Genomic DNA, 8035 nt, shown 5'->3' on the forward strand with positions numbered 1-8035 from the left:
TCACCGTGGTCTCGATCTCCTGACCTCGTGATCCGCCCGCCTCGGCCTCCCAAAGTGCTGGGATTACAAGCGTGAGCCACCGCGCCCGGCTAGAGTTGATGATCTTAACATCCCTCTTCAGTAATTTATAGATCAAGCAGGCAGAAAATCAGTAAGGATTTAGTTAACCTGAACAGGTTATAGTGGTGCATGTCTGTAGCCCAAAAATATGTGGCCTTATGTCTGGTTTCAACTCTTAACATGTAAAGATCTTGGAAGTCATCACCCCACTTCTTCCAACAAGAAAAACCTGAATAAATTGAAAATCAATGACTTTTATTAAAGGCAACAGTGATTTCAAGTAATAGGGCAAACAATCACCTTAAGTGTGGAAAGACAGTTAAATTTAGCAAATCACACCTGAGATCCACCTACCTGGAGCAGAAGCTGCTGGAGCCATTAACTCATAGGTACACGAGTTTGTTTCATTATCCAGTAGAATCAATGAAATGGTAATTTGACCAGTTTTTGGAGGATCAATGTGGAATAATTTGACAGTGAGGCTGAAGTGGGAGGATATATTGAGCTCAGGAATTTGAGCCAGACTGAGTAACTTGGTGAGTTCCCATCTCTGAAGACTAAATAAATAACAACAGAAAATTTTTAAAAAGATTACCGGAAGAGCACCATCAATCCACTTGATCTAAATGACATTTAGTGAATACTGTCTCCACCAGTAGAATGCACAGTCTCTTCAAGCTCACAGGGAAGTAAGATAGATCACATTCGGGGCCATAAAACTCACCTGGGAAAAGTTTAAAAAATAGAAATAATGTCAGATATATTCTCAGACCACAGGAGAATTGAAGTTGATGTCAGTAACAGATGAGCTGGAAAATCCCCAAGTATTTGAAAATTAAACAATATACTTCTTCATGATACATGAAACAAAAAAAGATCTTACAAGAAGTTTAAAATTTACTGAAATAAAAAGTAAAATACAACTTAAAAAAATTTGGGTTTCTGTGAAATCAGTGCTTAATGGAAAACTTATAGCATCCAATTGTGTGTGTGTGTGTGTGTGTGTGTGTGTGTATGTGTGTAGTATTAAAATGATATATATGTATTAAATATATATTAGATTATATAAATTACATATATATTACCTGTATTAATATTATATTATATATAAGATATATATTACATATATTAAATAGATATGAGATATGTATTACATATATAATATATTACATATATTAAATATTAAAATATATATGTATTATTTATTAGATATATATCATATAGATCTTATATATATCATATATGTATTAAATATATATTAAATTATTGGTTTTATGTCCTTATTTTAACATTTATAGATATATTAAAATAGCCATAAGTATTAAAATACGTATGTATGTACTTAATACATATGTAAGTATTAAAATGAAGATATAAAACCTATCATCTAGGCTTCTACTTTTAGAAAACTAAAGGGAAAAAAGTGGAATTTAATCATAAAGCAAACAATAAAAGAAAAATACAAATTAGAGTGGAAATTAATTACATTGAAAATAAATTATTAATTAAAAAAATCAACAATACCAGAAATCATTCTTTGAAAAGATCAATAAATTCATAAACTTCGAATAAGGCTAGTCATGAAAAAGAAAATGATGCACATTTCCAGTATCAGAAATTAAAGAGGTATCACTAAAATTGGTATCAGAAACATCAAAAGGAAAATTTAAAAATATATTTTCAATAACTATATACTGCTAAATTTGAGAACTTAGATGAATGAATCGATTCCTTGAAAGACACAAACTCCCACCTCATAGAAGGAGAAATAATATGAATAGAATTGTATCTATTAGGGTGATTAAATTTATTAAATATTAAATTAATATTTAATAAACTTAAATTATATTTAATAAACTTCCAAAAAAGAAAGAAGCAGGTTTAGATGGTTTCACTTTTGAATTCTACCAGAAATTAAGAAAGAAGACATAACAAATTTTTGCAGTCTTTTCCAGAAAATAAAATTAGAAGGACTATTGCTTAATTCATTCTGTAAGAACAGAATAACCCTAAAACTAAAACTGAATTGAGATGTTATGAGAAAGGAAAACTACAAAACGATAACTCTTATGATTGTAGATGCAAAAATCCTCAGGAAAGTAATAGCAAATAAATCTAGCAATGTATAAAAAGAAATATGTACCATGAAAACGTGGGATTTATTTCAGATGTTATGGACTGCATATTTGTGTTCCCCAAAAATTCATATGTTGAATCCCTAAACTCCAATGTCATGATATCTGGAGATGGGGTATCTGGAAAACAATTAGGATTAGATTAGGTTATGACGGTGGGGCTCTTATAATGCAACTAGTGGCCTTATAGGAAGAGGAAGGAGGAAATATTTCTCTTTCTTGGCATCTTTGTCTCTCTCTCCATGCATGCAACCAATGAAAGACGATGTCAGGACACCTGCAAGTCGGGAAAAGAGCCCTCACCAGCAACTGAATTGGCAGCATCTTGATCTTGGACTCTCCAGCCTTCAAAACTGTGAGAAATAAATTTCTGCTGCTTAAGATATTCAGTCTATGATATTTTGTTATGGCATCCTAAGCTGAGTAATACACCACATACGCAATGCTGGCTTAATGTTGGAAAAACTGATTAGTGTAATACACTGTATTGACAAGGCTAAAGAAAAAAAATATTGCAAATATATCAATTGATGTAGAAAAAACACTTGACAAAATCTGATACTCATTCATAACAATTCTTCGAAAACTAGAAATACATGGGAACTTATCCAACTTGATAAAGAACACCTGGAAAAACTCTATAACTGATATTATACTTAATTGTAAGTAACAGGAATACTTGCTACGATCAGCAACCAGAAAAGATGTGCCCTGTAATAACTTTTATTCAACATTATAATGGAAGTGTTAACTAGTGCAACAAGATAAGAAGAGGAAATTAAAAGGATGTAGGTTAAGAAAAAACTAAAACTAACTTTGTAGATGACATAATTGTTTATGTAGAAATTCTGACAGAATTTTAAAAATCTTAGAAATATTAAGCAGTAATTATAACGTCACAGAATGCAAAATTAATATACCACATTCAATTGATTTTTATATACCAGCAATACAAAAAATGGAAATTATAATGAAAAAAGAAATACCATTTATAATAATGCCAAAATAATAAAATACTTAGTTATAAAGCTATGAAAATAGGTACAGGATCCCTATGACAAAAACTCTCTGATGAAAGATATAAAAAATGGTATCAGTAAATGTAGCAGATTTTATGCACATGGATTGAAATATAATCAATGTTAAGATTTCAAAGTTTGGCCGGGTGCAATGGCTCATTCCTATAATCCCAGAACCTTGGGAAGCCAAGGTAGGTGAATCACTTGAGGCCAGAAGTTTGAGACCAACCTGAGCAACATTGGGAAACCCCATCTCTACTAAAAATACAAAAATTATCTGGGAGTGGTGTTGCATGCCTGTAATCCCAGCTGCTTGGGAAGCTGAGACATGAGAATCACTTGAACCTGGGAGGCAGAGGTTGCAGTGAAGTGAAATTGCGCCACTGCACTCCAGCCTGGGAGACAGAGTGAGACTCTGTCTCAAAAATAAAAAGATTTCAAATCTTGTGCCTTGATCTGTACATTCAGTGCAATCTCTGTTAATATTTTAGCAAGCTATTTTGTGGATATCAGTCAAATGATTCTAAAATTTATTTTGAAAGCCAAGCCTCAGAATCGCCAACTAAATACTAAAGAAGAAGAAATTGGAGGACTGATAATAGACAAATTCTAGACTTACTATTAAAGATACAGTCATTAAGCCAACATGGTATTAGCAATATGTATGTATATATATATATTTAAAAAAACAGAATAGAGATGCTAGAAATTAACCCATACAAAAATAGCCAATTGATCTTTGACAAAGAAACAAAAGCAATTCTTGAAGAAAAGATCCTCTTTTCAACAAATGGTGCTGTAACAATTGGATGTCCATATGTAAAAGGATGAATGTAGAAATAGAACTTATATTTTTCACAAATATATGAAATATTTTTCACAAATATATGATCCAAATTGGATCATAGACTTAAATATATAATACAAAACTGTAAAATGTCTAGAAGAAAACTAAAGAGAAAATCTAGATGACTTTGGATTTGGTACAACATCAAAAGTACGATCTATGAAAAAAATTATAACTTGAAGTTTATTAATATTAAAACTTTTGTTCTGTAAAAAAGACTGTTAAGATAATGAAAAGCAAGCCACAGACTTTGAGAAATTATTTGGAAAACACATATCTGATGTAGGATTTGTGTTAAAGATATACAAAGAAATCTTAAAACTCAAGAATAATAAAATAATGCAATTAAAAAGTGAGCAAAGGATCTGAACAGACACCTCTCCAAAGAAGATATACAGTGGCAAATGTATATGAAACTATGTTCAACATCATAATTCATTTGAGAATTTCCAATTAAAATAAAAAGGAGATACCACTATACATTTATTAGAATGGCTAAAATCCTAAACAGGGGAAGCACCAAATATGCCCCAGAATGTGGAGCAACAGAAACTCATTTATTGCTGGTGGGAATACAAGATGATACAACCACAGTAAGACAACTATGCACAACGGTTAGGCAGTTCCTTGCAAGGCTAAACATAGTCTTATCATATGTCCTAGTAGTTTTGCTCCTAGGTATTCCAAGTGAAAAATGTATCTACACAAGCACACACAAAACCCTGCACGTGACTGTTGCAACTTTTATGTAATTGCCTAAAACTAGAAGCAGCCAAGACGTTTTTCCATGGGTAAATAGATTAACAAACTGTAGCATGTCCATAGGATGAAATATTATTCAATAATAAAAATAAATGAGCTACCAAGGCTAAAAGACACGGAGGAAGCTCAAAGCACATCTCTACTTGAATGAAACAAATTTGAAAAGGCTACATATTGTGTGATTTCAATTATATGACATCCTGAAGAAGGCAAAACTTTGGGTACTGTAAGAAGATCAGAGTTTCAGAGTCCAGGACGAGGGATGAGTAGGTAAAGAACAGGGAGATTTTGGGTGGTGAAACTATATTTTGTTATACCGTCACATATGTATCATACGTGACAGTGAGTACTTTTGTTTTCTTCTACTTTTGTTTTAGGTTCAGGGGTATATGTGCAGGATGTGCCGGTTTGTTACATAGGTAAATGTGTGCCATGGTGGTTTGCTACTCAGATCATCCTTTCACCTACGTATTAAGCCCAGCGTCCGTTAGCTATTCTTCCTGATGCTCTCCCTCCCCTCACCATCCCCACTTTGTCAGTCTCCAGTGTGTGTTGTTCCCTCCCTCCATGTATTCATGTGTTCTCATCATTCAACTCCCACTTATAAGTGAGAACAGGCAGTATTTGGTTTTCTGTTCCTGCATTAGTTTGCTGAGGATAATGGCTTCCAATTCCATCCATGTCCCTGCAAATGGCATGATCTTGTTCTTTTTTAAGGCTGCATAGTATTCCCATGCTATATATGTACCACATTTTCTTTATCTAGTCTATCATTGATAGACATTTAGGTTGATTTCATGTCTTAACTATTGTGAATGGTATTTCAATTAACATATATGTGCATGTATTTTTATAACAGAATGAATTATAATTCTTTGGCTATATACCCAATAGTTGGGTCAAATGGTATTTCTGTCTCTAGGTCTTTAAGGAATCTCCACACTGTGTTCCATAATGGTTAAACTAATTTTCACTCCCACCAACTGTGTAAAAGTGTTCTTTTTTTCTCTGCAAGCTTGACAGCATCTGTTGTTTTTTGACTTTTTGGTAGTAGCCATTCCGACAGGTATAAGATTATATCTCATTATGGTTTTGACTTGCATTTCTCTAATGAACAGTGATGATGAGCTTTTTTCCATATGTTTATTAGCCACATGTATGTCGTCTTTTGAGAAGTATCTGTTCATGTCCTTTACCCGCTTTTTAATGGGGTTGTTTGTTTTTTTCTTGAAAATTTGCCTAAGTTCCTTGCAGACTCTGGGTATTAGACATTTGGCAGAAGTATAGATGGCAAAAATATTCCCCCATTCTTTAGGTTGTCTGTTTACTCCGATCATAGTTTCTTTTGCTGTGCAGAAGCTCTTTCATTTAATTAGATCCCATTTATCAATTTTTGTTTTTGTCGCAACTGCTTTTGGCATTTTTGTCGTGAAATCTTTGCCTGTGCCTATGTCCTGAATGGTATTGCCTAGATTTTCTTCTAGGGATTTTATAGTTTTGGGCTTTACATTTAAGTTATTAATCCATCTTGTGTTAATTTTTGTATAAGGTATAAGGAAGGGGTCCAGTTTCAATTTTCTGCATATGGCTAGCCAGTTCTCCCAGCGCTATTTATTAAGGAATCATTTCCCAATTGCTTGTTTTCATCAGGTTTGTTGAAGATCAGGTGTGCGGTTTTACTTCTGAGTTCTCTATTCTGTTCCATTGGTCTATGTGTCTGTTTTTGTACCAGTACCATGCTGTTTTGGTTAGTCTTGTAGTGTAGTTTGAAGTTGGATAGTGTGATGCCTCCAGCTGTGTTCTTTTTGCTTAGAATTGTCTTGGCTATTTGGGCTCTTTTTTTGGTTCCACATGAATTTTAAAATGGTTTATTTATTATTATTATTATTATTTTTTCATTCTGTAAAGAATGCCAATGGTAGTCTAATGAGAATAGCATTGAATTTATAAATTACTTTGGGCAGTATGGCCATTTTAACAATATTGATTCTTCCTATCCATGAGCATAAGGTGTTTTCCATTTGTTTGTGTCCTCTCTGATTTCTTAGAGCAGTAGTTTATAGCTCTCCTTGAAGGGGTCCTTCACTTCACTTGTTAGCTATATTCCTAGGTATTTTATTCTTTTTGTAGCAGTTTTGAATAGGAGTTCATTCATGATTTGGCTCTCTGCTTGCCTGTTGTTGGCAAGCAGAGAAATGCTATAGAAATGCTAGCAATTTTCACACATTGATTTTATATCCTGAGACTTTGCTGACGTTGCTTCTCAGCTTAATAAGTTTTTGGACTGAGACGATGGGGTTTTCTAGATGTAAGATCATGTCATATGCAAACAAAGATGATTTGACTTCCTCTCTTCCTATTTGAATACTCTTTCTTTTTCTTTCTCTCTCTTGCCTGATTGCCCTGGCGAGAACTTGCAATACTATGTTGAATAGGAGTGTACAAAAATTAATTCAAGATGGATTAAAGACATAAATGTCAGACCTAAAACCATAAAAACCCTAGAAGAAAACCTAGGCAATACCATTCAGGACATAGGCATGGGCAAGGACTTCATGTCTAAAACACCAAAAGCAATGGCAACAAAAGCCAAAATTGAGAAATGAGATCTAATTAAACTAAAGAGCTTCTGCACAGCAAAAGAAACTACCATCAGAATGAACAGGCAACCTACAGAATGGGAGAAAATTTTTGCAATCTAGCCATTTGACAAAGGGCTAATATCCAGAATCTACAAAGAACTCAAACAAATTTACAAGAAAAAAATCAAACAACCCCATCAAAAAGTAGGCAAAGGACATGAACAGATACTTCTCAAAAGAAGACATTTATGCAGCCAAGAGACACATGAATAAATGCTCATCATCAGTGGCCATCAGAGAAATGCAAATCAAAACCACAATGAGATACCATCTCACACCAGTTAGACTGGTGATCATTAAAAAGTCAGGAAACAACAGGTGCTGGAGAGGATGTGGAGAAATAGGAACACTTTTACACTGTTGATGGGGCTGTAAACTAGTTCAACCATTGTGGAAGAGAGTGTGGTGATTCCTCACGGATCTAGATCTAGAAATACCATTTGACCCAGCCATCCCATTACAGGGTATATACCCAAAGGATTATAAATCATGATGCTATAAAGACATATGCACACGTATATTTATTGCGGCACTATTCACAATAGCAAAGACTTGGAACCAACCCAAATG

The sequence above is a fragment of the Hylobates moloch genome, unplaced genomic scaffold, assembly GCF_009828535.3.
Source record: "Hylobates moloch isolate HMO894 unplaced genomic scaffold, HMol_V3 SCAFFOLD_11, whole genome shotgun sequence".
Classification (NCBI taxonomy): Eukaryota; Metazoa; Chordata; class Mammalia; order Primates; family Hylobatidae; genus Hylobates; species Hylobates moloch.